At 31.6% G+C, this 14,222-nt stretch overlaps 1 long non-coding RNA gene across 1 annotated transcript in view; it reads right to left on the bottom strand.

The window, feature by feature from the left end:
- LOC149995882 (uncharacterized) overlaps nucleotides 1–14,222 on the bottom strand; it is a 68,917-nt gene that overhangs the window by 32,590 nt on the left and 22,105 nt on the right. The gene's annotated exons all lie outside the window — the stretch shown is intronic.

Raw genomic sequence — 14,222 nt, 5'->3', positions numbered from 1 at the left:
TTGTTTGCCTCCCTAAATCCTAGTTGGGTGTTTACTACAAATTCAATATAGAACATATTTTAAAAGAAAAATTTCAAATACATTGTTTCAGATAAAATGCTATGGAAAACATATAACATATAGGGAAAATTATAAAAAGCATTTAGAACTATTAAATAAAACCTAAATAAATGGAAAAAGAATATATTTAAGGGTTGCAAAAATCAGTATTGTAAAGCTGGAATATACGTTTTGCAAACCATATATATGCCATGTGAACAAATCATGAATATATAAAGAATCTCTACAATGCAATGAAAGACAGAAAAATTATCAGAGAAATTTATGCAAGATGCCTGAATAAGCAGGCATGTTATAATAATACCCCAAAGCTTAACAAATATAAGAAAAAAAGTGAAAAATCCATTAGTAATTATGGAAATATAAATTAAAATTATGATGTTATACATTATACATTTACCAGAATTGTTAATATTTTAAAATTGATGATGGGTATGAAGAAACAGAAATCTCATTAACTTCTTGTGAGAGCATAATAATGACATTGAAAAAGCAATGCTTACTAAAAGTAAGCTTACATTACTCTTAGACCTATCAGTTTTACTCGGGTATATATGTGTGTGTATGACATTATTCACAGCTGTGTTATGCATAATAGTCCCCAAATTTAACTGACTCACATGTTTACCCAAGTAGAATAGATGCATTTTTTTAACTTCATACAATGTAACGTTACTATGTAGTGAAGAAAAATAATGAACTACAGCTATGGCTTCAACATAATGTTGACTGAAAGAAGCCAGACACAAAAGAATACATATGATATTATTTTATTTATTTAAAATTCAAAGAACAGGCAACACTGGACTGCAGCGTTAGAGGTCAAAATAAAGAAAATGTATAGGTAGAAGGAAATGGATAGCAATTGGAAAAAGGCATGAAGCTTCTGGGGTTTTGGCGGTATGCTATTTCTTTATATGTTGTAGTTACACAGGTGATTTATTTGTTTTAGTGTATTGAAATATAAATATGTGTGTATATATTTATATATGTATATGCTTGTGTGTATATACATATATATAGGCTTTCCCCACATTTTACTTATATGTTATACTTGAGTTGAAAAGTAAAACAATATGAAATGCAGTTAAACAATAGAAAATAATAGTTACCTATTTCCACAAATCTGAGTTTGAGGATTAAGATTTATATGTTCCACAGATGTTTATGGTTGCAACAATCTATCTAACCTATTTTATGTCCTCCAGTTCAATAATAACAGTAATATTAGGTAATATTTGTTGAGTACTCACTATGTGTTGAAGTACTACTCAAGAACTTTACAAATATACATTCATTTAAAGTTCACAAAGACCTAATGAGCTTGGAAGTATTATCCCCTTTATAGGTTAAGAAACCAAAGTATGGTAACATTATGCAACTACAGGATAAAACCTAATTAGCAGCAGACTCAGAGCTCAGATCCTGGCAGTTTTTCCCAAGGTCAACTCTACTCAAACAGCACATTGTTCCCTTATGTGCATCTCCCAATCATCTCTCTACAATCAAAAAAGAAAGAAAAAAAAAAGAATGTTTAAAAAAATCCTCACAGTTAAATTATAATTCAAAAGGAAGCTAACAAGTCGGGGTGAGTGAACATGAGGTCTGTTTCTTTGGACTAGAAAACCCTTCCCCACCACAGAGAGGGAAGGTGGCAGGAACTCAATGCTCCTTCTGACTGGGAAGTCAGAAATGAAAAAGACTCAGAAAATGAGCCAATTTTCTCAAACAACACTCAAATTAAAGAAAGGTTGGTAAAGTATTTTTGCTGAAGCTGAATAAGAACTACATCATGAAGAACACCTGAATTTCACCCCAGAATATGGTGCTGACATTATTAATTTTTTGTTACAGAATTTCAGTAATAGATCATTCTCATTTCTAAAAGTAAAATTGTATATAAAAGAATGTTGAAAAACTTCCAAACTCATTTTTACGGGCCAGCAGAGCACTAAGAATAGAAAATCCAAAATTAAGAAAAAGGTGATATTTGACTATAGTAAACACACACCGAGTTCACAATGCACCCACAGTCATGTATGGCAGAAGAGTTCTTTATGATAAATGATAATCAATACCTTAAACAAGCTAAATTAACATGTAAATTCAGAGTTGGTGAAAGTACTATAGTAAAGGAAATAAAGAATTATGCATTAAGTACAAAGAGCAACTACAAATAACTTTAAACACAATTGAAATGAGGCAAAGATATACATAGGGATTTGAAAACATATAAATAGAAGTAAAATATGTGAAAAGATGTTCAATATTGGTAGAAAGAAGAGTAATGAAACTTATAATAACAATGACCATGTCTGTGAAAATCTTAAAGATTTATAATATCCATATTATCAAGAGTGTGGAAACTGGAACCGTCATAAGATGTTAAACAGAGTGTAACGTTTCTAGCCTCCGGAGGCCAATTTGGTAATACCATGTGAATTAAAAACTTGTAAATCCTTAGATACAGCATTTATATTTTTAAAAAATATGCCCCACTGAATTACTCTTGTGCGCATTAAGATATATAGAACACACCAGGAACTCGAGTCCATCATTCTTGGCAGACTGGTGAGCGGCATGACACCTTACACAGGGCTGAAATTCTAAGAGGAGCAGAGAGGTGAATACTGAGTAATAAGAACATTATTTGTGAAAAATGACAAAAAAGGATTTTCTCTAAAGGCTTACAAAGCATTTTTCAACCAGTCCAGCAGAAACTGAACTTTCCTTTGGCTTTTAAAAGATAATTTTACATTCAATTGATCACCAAATAAAGTAGTGCTCTTGAATCTAGAAGCCCCATGATACTAAAAATTTTTACCTACAGACACCACAATCCCACTCATCATGATGGTAACATTCGTTCACTATTAGAGAAGAGTAAAATCAAGGCCCAATGGAAGGATAAACAAACCATACACAAATTTATATTTATATAAAATATATGTAAATAAATAAGAACATAGCATTACTTATTTATATTAAATTTTTATTTAATTGACTTATTTTTATTCAAGGTCTTACCCCATGTATAATTAAATATTAAACAATTTAAATTTCTAAATGAAATATGATTAAGTAAACTTTTAATTTTTTATTATTACATCAATATCACTAAAACTGGTGAAGCAGTTAAAAGTCATCCTGTGGAACTGTACATACTGAAAAAAAAAAAAAAACACGCTTCCCTCGCCTCATTATTTATGAAACAAAACAAATTGCAGTTCAATGTATAGAATATGATCCTATTTATGGAAACACAAACTCCAAAGCTCCACATCAAATAGCCAGTATAAAAGCTTAGCAAACGATCTGGAATGGTTAGCTCTCTGGTGACAACTCAGTTTGGACAAGTTCACCATTATGTTTTCTTCACCATAAAATGTACACCTCACTCTGCTACATATACCCATTCATTTGATAATCTCATCTCATCACATGAGTTTAACTTTTAAGTATTGAGGTTTCCAAACTGATCTCTCTAATACAGTCCTCTACCCTGCGGAAAGTGTGGATCACCATACCTAAACGTCAGTTAGAGACCTTCTGATTGACTGATTCATAAGTCCATCAAACTCAGTGACTTAAAAACAAGCTCTGGGTTTCCCATCAAAACTTTACCGCCTGGAGTCTCTCCCATGCCAGCAAGTTGGAACCCTGTCTTTCAGTTTTGAAGAAGAAAAAAATTTGAAATATCCTTGTTTTACCTCATTCTTATGCTCCAGCTACTTTTAGCTTGATTTTAAAAGAACTGTAGATTTTTTTACTTTCCTGCTGTTGTGGGTATGCCACTCTTGTCCCTACTATGAATTTTGAAATTCCTTAACTTCCCTACTTTTAGAACTCTCAAATATTTATTCTTTGGAATTTCAATGCCCATCCTTATACCAAAGTTGGTTATGTATCCATTCGCATAGCAATCTGCATTTCCCATAAAAGAAATTTCTACCTCAGTGATTTAATATCTATATTTCTTTCTCTACTATAATTTTTAACAGAGTCAAGATCACATTGGTTGTATTTATCATCATTCCCAGCACATATAGTCAGCTTTCAATAGTTTCATAAAAGAATGAATAATTTAATACATCTGTCACAAATACATGTAAATAGATATAGTATGTCATGCCTTCTAACCTATTATATAATTTACCTATCTTGTATGTTTTTAAAAAATCTATGATTTCTCTCCCTCCAGTAGAATAATAGATTCACATGGACAGTGAGTTTTGAGTGTTTTGATCATGAATGAATTCAAGCAGCCAAAATAAGAATATATTCAGCACAAAATAAAAATGTATTGAATGCACAAGAGTCAAAAAATTGCATTATGTTAACTTCATAGACTTTCCTGAGTTCTCTTCATCTAAATAAAAATTAATCAGTGACATTAGCTAGCCTCTCTCCCTTTCATATCCTACTTAGATTCTCATTCTCTCACACATATTCTTTCTTCTATATCTAATGATTAGTTGGCAAAAACACTTTTCTTCTTTCCTTTTTTCTTTCAGAAAAACTAAGTTTTCACTAATAGAAGTTGAATGGTTAAAAAACAAACAAAAAATCAAATATCTAAATTCCTTTGAATTCTCCAACCTTCTACCCATCTGATTGAGAAAAAAGGGTATTGATGATGAATGTGAGGTATTATCTTGCCTTTATTTTCAGATTCATCTAATTTTCATTTTGCAGCACTTCTGGTTATTCACTCAGACTCCTGTCTCACCCACAAAAGAAAGTGGGCATGCATAAGTCTTCTCATTACTAGTCCAGAATATTAAAATATATTATACAATAATCACTACTTACAGTGAGAAAAAAATGCATTGAGAAAAACACATACAATTATTTTAAACCCTGTATACTTTTCAGCTCTTATGTTCCATTCTTATATTAAACTAGATTTTTAATAATGTGCAGAATCGATGTTCAATATATGTTGCAATAAATATCATGTTTAATAAGTTGAATATAGTGGGTAGGACTTAGATATTTTACTTCATTGGCATTTTTGAGAATAGTAGAAAATGTCATAATTTATGTTGACTTCTCCTATTGGAGGATTTGCTTATTAAACAAAAAGTTTTAGCAAGGTCTGCATTTCATGACACTAGATCTATGAACTCTAAGGGAATATTTTAGTGACAATGTGTAGCACCAGAATTACTGGCTTAAGAGGCTTCTTCTGAGCTCCATTGTAACTGTTGTATAACTTCTAGATGCAAGATTTGAGGGAAGACAAATCAGGCTCTGTGCTGGTTGACCCAGGACCACTTGGAAGTTTTCGTGCCTCTGAATAAACTTCTTTTCTGCGGCAGATATGATAAAGCTACTAAATGCTTACTATGCATAATGTTATTCCCACTTTACACATTATGCTTCTTTACATTTCCAATTGAGCATAAAATATATTCTGAAAAGTGTTATAATGCAAGTATGCAGTTATATTTTTTAAATTTTCAAACATAAGCCTATTTATCTCATTCTGAAATCAGTAAACTTATCTCTGTGGACTAGTAATATTATTTTTTTAGAGAAACCAACTAAAACTGACATTTAGGCATTATATATGACTTGCCACTGTAGCTATAATAATGTTTTTATTTTTGATAAAAACCCCCCAGAGCATCATGGCAACTAATATTAAAGTCATTGAAGCAAAGCTTTATATAATTTGGGAATATATTTTTAATAAATCAGTGGGCTTTTTCCATAAATTTATCTACAGGTCTAACATCATCTAAATGATTTAATTATTTGGGAGCCTAAAGCTAGAGAACCTTTCCATATACCAGCTTCTTTACATTCCTTCATTATGTATATAAGTTAGCCTTACATTCCATGTGAGATAGTACATTCTCTCTCTCCCTGTCCAAATACACTAGTGACACAGTTTCAGTTAATTGTATAAAGAGTGAATAACACACAATTGGATTCTTTCTCTGGGGAGCCAAGACTGGAGACAAAGCAATGCCCAGTCAGTTAGGAATGCATGATTGACCCAGAAAGCTATATCCACCCTCTCTCCCCCTGAGATCCCCACCGTGGGATGCTTTGGTTTGCCGTATGCTAATTTTAGGCAGCCATGTACAGAAATGAGATGGGAACATATGCACACCGGGAAAGATAAAGATTTTAAAGCTTAACAGAAAGACAGAAGTGGTTTGCCAGCCATTGAGAAGCTTAAGTGTACTTCATAAAGTGAAGTTCCATTTTATTTCCCTCCACACTTACAATAAAGCTGTTACTTTCTTTCAGCTGGTACTTAAGTATTTATATTTTAAAACTCATATTGTGAAAATAAATTTCAACTTTTAAAGGAAGAAAATAATTTCTCTTTAGTAAGACATGATCACAAGCCCTGGCTTTGGGCTACAAAACAAATGAGAGTATTAACTAAGAAGGAGTTAGAATATTCTGAAAAGAGGAAATATTTTCCAATTTTCCAATGGTAAAATATGAAGTCCCCCCACTTCAGCAAAAAAGTTTATTTCTAATTGTGACTTCAAATAAAACTATAAATCTGTGTTTGAATTTCTGCTCTGTGTTTAACTGCCTGTGTAAAACTGAGGCTAAATTAATCAGCCTCTACAAATCAACAACCTGCAAATATTTAAGTGTAGATTCTGTGCATGTCATGGTATTATATACAGTGAAAGATAAAAGTAGCACAATTATTTCTATGTTCATGAAGTATATACCTTAAACAAACGGTAACTACATACATATCAAATAGAATTCTAAGAAATAAAAAGAATGACACAAATATGTATAGCTGTGGTTCTTACATAGAAAGCCTCCCTCTCTTCCTTATCAGGATCACAAAGACCTTTTGTTTAAGTGCATTGTATATATTGATAATTCTAGTGGTGTAAACAAAAACTGAGAAATAAATCATTTTTACTTTTCTGATTTTGAAGTGTTTATTGATTTTAGAGAGAGAGGGAGAGAGAGAAACATTAAGAGAGAAGCATTGATTGGTTGTCACCCACATGCATCTTGGTTGAGGATGGAAGCTGCAACCTAGGTATGTGCCTTGACCGGGAATGGAAACCTGAACCTTTTGGTGTATGGGACAATGCTCCACCCAGCTGAGCCACACCAGCCAGGATTACTAATCATTTTTAAATAATTATAATGAACACACCAATGTAAACAAATTAACATTTTTATGACAAATACTGTCCACAACAAAAGAGAAGTGAGGAAAACATGTTTTACGTTTTGGGGGATCTCTTTTAATGTCTGGGTTAATAAAAGACAGTGGAATTTCCCACTGTTCCTGCACTCAGGTGATTTGTGGGGCTATGTTGCTTCAAATGAAGTTTATGAAGAAGATCCAGCCTGGTACAAAGGCCTATTTGAAAAAAGGGAGGACCTCTTAGACCTGCTAAAAGAGTTTCAGGGTCCTCCATATTCATAAGAAGGAGAGTCAGGATGAGGCTTATTTTTATGTTTAAAGGGTAAGTGGTATAAGAATTGACTTTTTTTGATTAAACACATTTATAAAAAAAAAAATCAAGAGCATATTAGATGCTGAAGTTAACCCCAATTTGAAAATTTTACTATTATTTAATGTTGAAATCAATAATATTTACTAAACATTACTATCATAACCATTATCAAAAGAAGTTAAAAGAGCTCTTCTTATCAGACATCAGACAATAGTCGAGATCTAATGGGCATGAACGTCAGTAAAGAAATTGAGAGTACTTTAAACTATATCCCTGGCCCAGCAGCTTAGTTTGTTAGACTGTGTCCTGATGCATCATGGCTGCAGGTTCGGTCTCCAGTCAGAGCACATACAAGAATTAACAAATGAATGTGTAAATAAGCCCTTTGTATCTAAATAAGATATTAAGAACCCTCAAATGCCTAAACTTGGTGTTTATGTTCTACAATGTTTCTTAAATTCACCAAATGTACAAAATCATGATGGATACAGAACTCTCAATTCTAGCTCATGAGACTACAGACAGAAAGTTCCAACTTGACTGGTCAGAGGGAGAGAACAGTAAACTTTTCCTAAATTTTCAAGGGTGGAGTTAGATAGGAAAGCAAGGAGAGACTAATAATCATAAACAGGAGTGAGAAAGAGAAAAGTGAAAAGTGTATTTACAGAGCATTTAACATGCTCATTTGATGAATTCATATACATGTAAGTAGTTGAAATTAATTGCAGGTACTAATACCAGATTATGTGGGCATTTCATAAAGGCAATTTTCAGAAAATAAGTTGGAATTTATGCATTAGTCAATCCAGAGATAACTGGTTTTTGGAGCCCAAACATTGCATGATCAAAATCTTGCTTTGCAGGGTTCCATCTTAAAGTAATTTATTGTATAGACTGAGTGAGAAAAGTTTGGAGGCAAATAAATCACATACAAATTTATTGCAGTTCTCCGGATGAAAAGCCATAGGACCCTTGAGGCTGGTTGTGGCAACAGTAATAGGAAAGAACCGACTTCAGACATGGTATAAAATAAATTGAGTGATCTTCATAAACAATCGGAAGTAGAAGTAGGAAGAAGAGTTATGCATATCCATAATGGTACTCTGAGGTGTGTTGAGGTGAGGCATGATCGCTCCCCCTAATATCCATCAGCTTTCACAAGTCATTCTAAGTGCTAATAATACTAATAATATTTTTAATATTAACATAATATTTCCATTCTCCTAGGCTAATATAAAGTATGAAAGAAAGCATCTTGTTAAGTTTGCAGTATCTTTCCTTGTTTAAAAAATATAATATAAAGTAGTTGCTGAGAACAAGTTTAAGAAAAAGCTTCCTCCCCATGCTCCTCCCTCCTCCAGGGTCATTAACCCCTCTTTCTAATGCCCTACTATACACAAATCTGGAGTATCACAGATCAAGACTGAGGCTGAGTGTGAGATTAGTACCACTAATAATAGGAAAATCATAGTGCCAAGGGGCTTTATGTCAAGGGAAATATAGAATTCTTTTAAAGGCGTATGGAACTTCAGATGTTGAGATATAGAAATATCCAGCAGGCAGCTAAGAATTCAGGACTGAAGCTCAGTGTGAAATCAGAGGTGAATGAAGCAATTAATGAAGCAGTAAAGTGTATGAACTGAATTCAGGGCATAAAAATATGTGAGAGGTGATGGATGAGATAAAGTATAGTAAAGGAGAGTACAGAGTTGTCAGATAAGCGTGAAGAAAAGAATGTTGGTATAAAATATGATAAATTCTCCAAAAGAGAATTTCAAACCAGAAGATATTGATCAATACCAAATGCTGCAAAGTCAAGGAAAATGGTGATGTCACCTGCCATGCAATGTTCAACAGATATTAATTGAATATGTTGAATATATGATACCTTTTAAATAATTTTGAAAAATAACTTGCAATAAAAGAGAACAGACAGAAATCCTATTTTCGGTTTTAGACAAGTTTATGTATTAAAATAAGAGTTCTTGAAGTCAAGGATGTTTCCTTGCATTTTAACTGTAGAATCTACTTTGGTGACTTGAGTTTGTGGAGATATATGAGTAATTGTAGATAATAACAATAAATGGTAGAAATATCAAGTTTTTTTTTTAAATTTTATAGAAAACTACCTCTTAATAGATGACTACTATGAGCCAGTATCATGGTAAATATTTTAAATGTATTCATTTATTTAATTATCATGACTTCCTTAACCCATTTTATAGATAAGGAAAAAGGGCTTATGTACTAAAGGTGATGTGGTTCAGGATTATGGAGATCAGGAACACTAAAATCAGATTTGAACTTTTATGCTTTAAAGGCTCTATTCTTTATATTGTGCATGTCTCATTTTTAAGGTGCACCGCAGGGACTAAGTGAATAGATGAACAGAGTCTGCAGAAGTTTTGGAGCAGGTAGTAGTGATAAATCAAGAACTAAGAGAAAGTGTAACTAACTGTCCAATAAAAGAAAAAGGAGCACTTTTGTTAGGAAGAATGCATATAAAATAGTAGAAAGAGAGAGTAAATGCCCGGCATCTTGCATGCGACTCTCAGAATTTATATCTAGAAATTTGACATGACTATGGGGTTTCACAGAGGAATTTCTTTAAAATCTACATTTAATACTTCCATGTATAAGAAAGTTTAGGAAGAACACAATAAAATGTAGACTTTTGGAGAAACTTAGAAGGAACTATTGGTATACAGAATAGCTAACGGAATGGATCAGAAAATTTAAAAGAAAAAAGTGTAGTGTGCTCCATATATCTTTTGTCATATGATTTTCATAAAGTATGAATTTAAATTAAACATGGAACTGAAATGCAAAGACAAGGAACAAATATGCCTTTTGATTCACACACACATTAATTTTTCCCTTGTAGATAGGTAAATAACAAAGAAAATCATACATTTCCTTGAAAATCCAGGTGCCTCATCTTGAAATGGTGAAATAGCTGCATGCAATAAGAAGTTAGATGAAAAAATATTTTTATACTATTCAACATAAATACTAGTAATAAGCTAACTCAAATATATTTTAATTTTAGTGCAAAAGTAGATGTTAAAATAGTATATTTTAAAGATATTGATGTAGGAAACATAAATCTATGGATATTCATTTATCTATCATTTCTATATAAACAATCATTTCAAATATTTGTAAATATTTTATAAAATTAAACAATCTAACTGTAATAATGAAATATGCTTTATTTTATAATTAATTTGAGGTAGTTTATATTATAAATAAAACATAGTTCCTGGAATTATTTTATTATTAATAGACAATTATACTGTCAGAATTAAAAGTCCTACTAGATTTTTTTCTGTCCTTTTAATACTGGATAGTGTTTTTCATTTTTCAATGAAGACTACATTGTGAAATGGAAAAATAGCAAATCAGTTGCCATTCAGACTTCTACCTCTGAGGAAATGGGAGTTGAATAAAGAATCAAGTTAAGGAAGGACAATATATTTTTTTCAAATTCTTCAGATTCGGTACTTTGATGTTGCAAATGCTTATTATATGGAGATTTCTTTTCTTTATGGTTTCTTCAATTTCATTTCCTTTCACAAAATACTATATAAGAGACCTGCAAAATGCCATAATAGGTTTGCATAATATGTAAGTTATTTTCACTTAAATGCACTCTAAAAATTAGCAAAGAATATACATATATTTGCATATACATCTATATATGTATTATATATTTATAATTATAAGGAATGAAAAACAATATATTTTAAAATATATAAAATATGAAGTTACATGAGTTCTATATTATGGATTTTTTGGAAAATCAATATCTCCATATTGGTAAAGTAGAATTATTCTTTAGATATAAAACTATCTTTAGAAGTAACTATTCCAGACCATTTCTTGCTACCTCTGTATTCAACAAAAAATAGTCCAAAATTATTTTAGAAACTGAATATTTATATTTGTGTTTTATAATATTTGTTTCATCATTTAGTGATTAAAACATTTAATTTATAAAATACAGAAGAATATGTTTTAGTTTGTTCTTAAAGAAATTGGGTTAATCTTTTGAATATTAAAATTGTTAATTAAGTTTAACAACTTATTAAAAACTGATAATTTTTTAATGTTATGAATTGTTAACACTGAGTTATACTCAATCTTGTCCATGAACATGGAAATTATATCTTTCTTCTTTGCAGTTCATCATGTGTCAAGTTCAGTTCCACCCATGATAGGTGCTCTCACTTAGTTGTTTGTCAATAACTTTGGATTTAAGACACTAAAGTATTAAGAATATTTAAAAAAAAATTTCTCAAAAAAAAGTTCAATTTCACCAGAAAATAATAAAATAGAGAGATAATAACATCTCATCTATCTCACAAAATCTTCGTTGAGAAAAAGTAAGCTAATACATGTCAAAATTCTGGATATCTCCAAATCACCATATAAATGGAAGGAGTTAATAGACTTATTTACACAGGCATAGATGTAATTTTATGTCCAAAAAATGCGACTTTTAGGGGCTTAGAAACAAAAAAATTTAAGAGCTTAATTAAGAAGTAATTGAACTCTGTAAGTAAAATTTCCATAACATTGTCAAAACTATTACTAAATTTATAATTTTCATGGAACCAGATGCTCTGATATGTTGCGATTTTTCCTATTCATTCTTTTTAAATGTTGTATTTAGACAAAAATAAATACTCCTAAGAGGAATAAATATAACCTTTTCACCAATTCTTTATTCAGAATAATTTGTTCTGCCAAGAAGAGGATTTTTCTATACACTTCCTTTGACCATTTGTCTAACAGTCACACTGCTTCGTGGAAATCATTGAGGTATAGAATAAAATAGAACTACTACGTATATTAATTTTGTTTGATGTTTTTGAATTAGTTTTACAAATATATTTCATAGTATTTATAATAGTTAATAAATTATAATTTTCATATAAGATGTAAGTAATTAAATGTATAGTAGTAATAAAATAAGTCTGTATTAGCATAAATTTTTTATTGATGGGATTAATCAATAAGACCTATAACCCTGATTTCCAGCTTAAGTATGAAGTTTAAAAACTGTTCAATTCTCAATAACTTTGAGAGATACATCTTTAAATTCTAATCCTGATCATGTTTACATTCCCTGGTGGTTGGATCCAAGAGCTGGACACTTACTGAGACCTCTGGTGATACTCAGACAAATAAGGCACAGTCACGCGATATGATAAAGATCCTACATTCTTCTGGCAAGAACAGTCACGTATACTGGCAGTAATAATACAAAGTTATAAATGGGAAATGGGAATAAACAGAGGATACTGTGTTGTGTATTTGTGTCATTTATTATATAAACTAGGATACTTGAGAGGAAAAGAGGTCACTATTAATAATTTAGTCAAGAAAACAGATATAAATGGGGACTACATCAGAAAACACAGGTTTTATATTCACCCTATATTATAAGGGCACAAATAATCACCACAGGTTGTAGCCTAAAAAGGGAGTCAAGACAAATTTGAGGAAGGAAGTGACTGCAGTATAAAGGTGCATTGGCAGTTAATCAGGGGAACAAGGAATAGCAGAAGGGAGTCTCCAGGGTCTTGCTTCCAGACTTTCCACTCAGTAGCAAATTCAAAGGCCTACAGGCAAAAGAAAGCATCACCGTATCAGACAACTGCAGGTCATGCTATGAGAGTGAAGTACTGTGGCCTGTTTGGCAAATGCCAGGACGTAAGAGGGAACATAAATCTGGATAGGCAAGCAAGCGAGCTCACTGCTTTCTGAGATAAAAAATAAAAATGCCTCTAACAGTGGTCAAGCTATCTCCTCGAAGTCACACAGATCACAAGTAGTTGACATGAACTACAAGTTTCTTTGCCCTGGTGCTGAAGTTAAGGATGTATCTCATGTACTATGAGATTCATGGTTCCCAATTAAGTGTCCCAAATAACTGATAAAAATAAAACATTGTGTTTTATGTTAAAATTCTGAAGATTGTTATGTAACATACTCACTTGAGCTTTATCTTATAAAAACCATGTTACTGGCTGTTCAATGTGCATGGCCTTAGAATGATTTTCAGTTTTTACGCCATCTCCAGTCAATCATACTGTTTAAGATTATATTATGAACCCACATATCTTAAACTTTCTGAATTATTTTTTAAACAATAAATGCCTTAGATAATGATAAACTGTCTCCAGAGTTTTGCCAAGATTTCTAGTGTTCTGACGCTTGAAATGGTCATTGACTACATACATCAATACCATTGGGCATTCAGTTAAAACACTACAGCAATTAACCAGAGTAAGTTATCAATGATATCATCTCTGTTTATTTCAAGTGATCCTAGAAAGGTACAGCCTGCAGTTAGATTTTTAAAATGTTATATAAAGTAAACAAACTTGGCAAGAATAACTGCTTTACCTTGGCTTTATAAACTTTTGCCAGGTATTTGGCAACCCTATCTAATCTACCTTACATAATACCATACCATGCATCATCCAATTACCTGAACATTTCACATGTGAACAGGGAGAACCTGTGTTGTAAGAGCATCATATCTTTCAGTCATTTTCATTTTTGGTGCCTCGAGAGGTAAACTTTATAATATCTAAAAAAATCTGAAATGCCCTATAATATATGCCCTATAATGCTCTAGAAAAATATTTGTATTTAGCTGGGACTATTTTGGAAGTAATATCTTAAAATAAATTA

The sequence above is a fragment of the Furipterus horrens genome, unplaced genomic scaffold (genome assembly GCF_987537825.1).
Source record: "Furipterus horrens unplaced genomic scaffold, mFurHor1.1.pri manual_scaffold_12, whole genome shotgun sequence".
Lineage (NCBI taxonomy): Eukaryota > Metazoa > Chordata > Mammalia > Chiroptera > Furipteridae > Furipterus > Furipterus horrens.
Note: the sequence above shows the minus strand (reverse complement) of the source record. Positions and strands in the feature narration are given on the sequence as shown.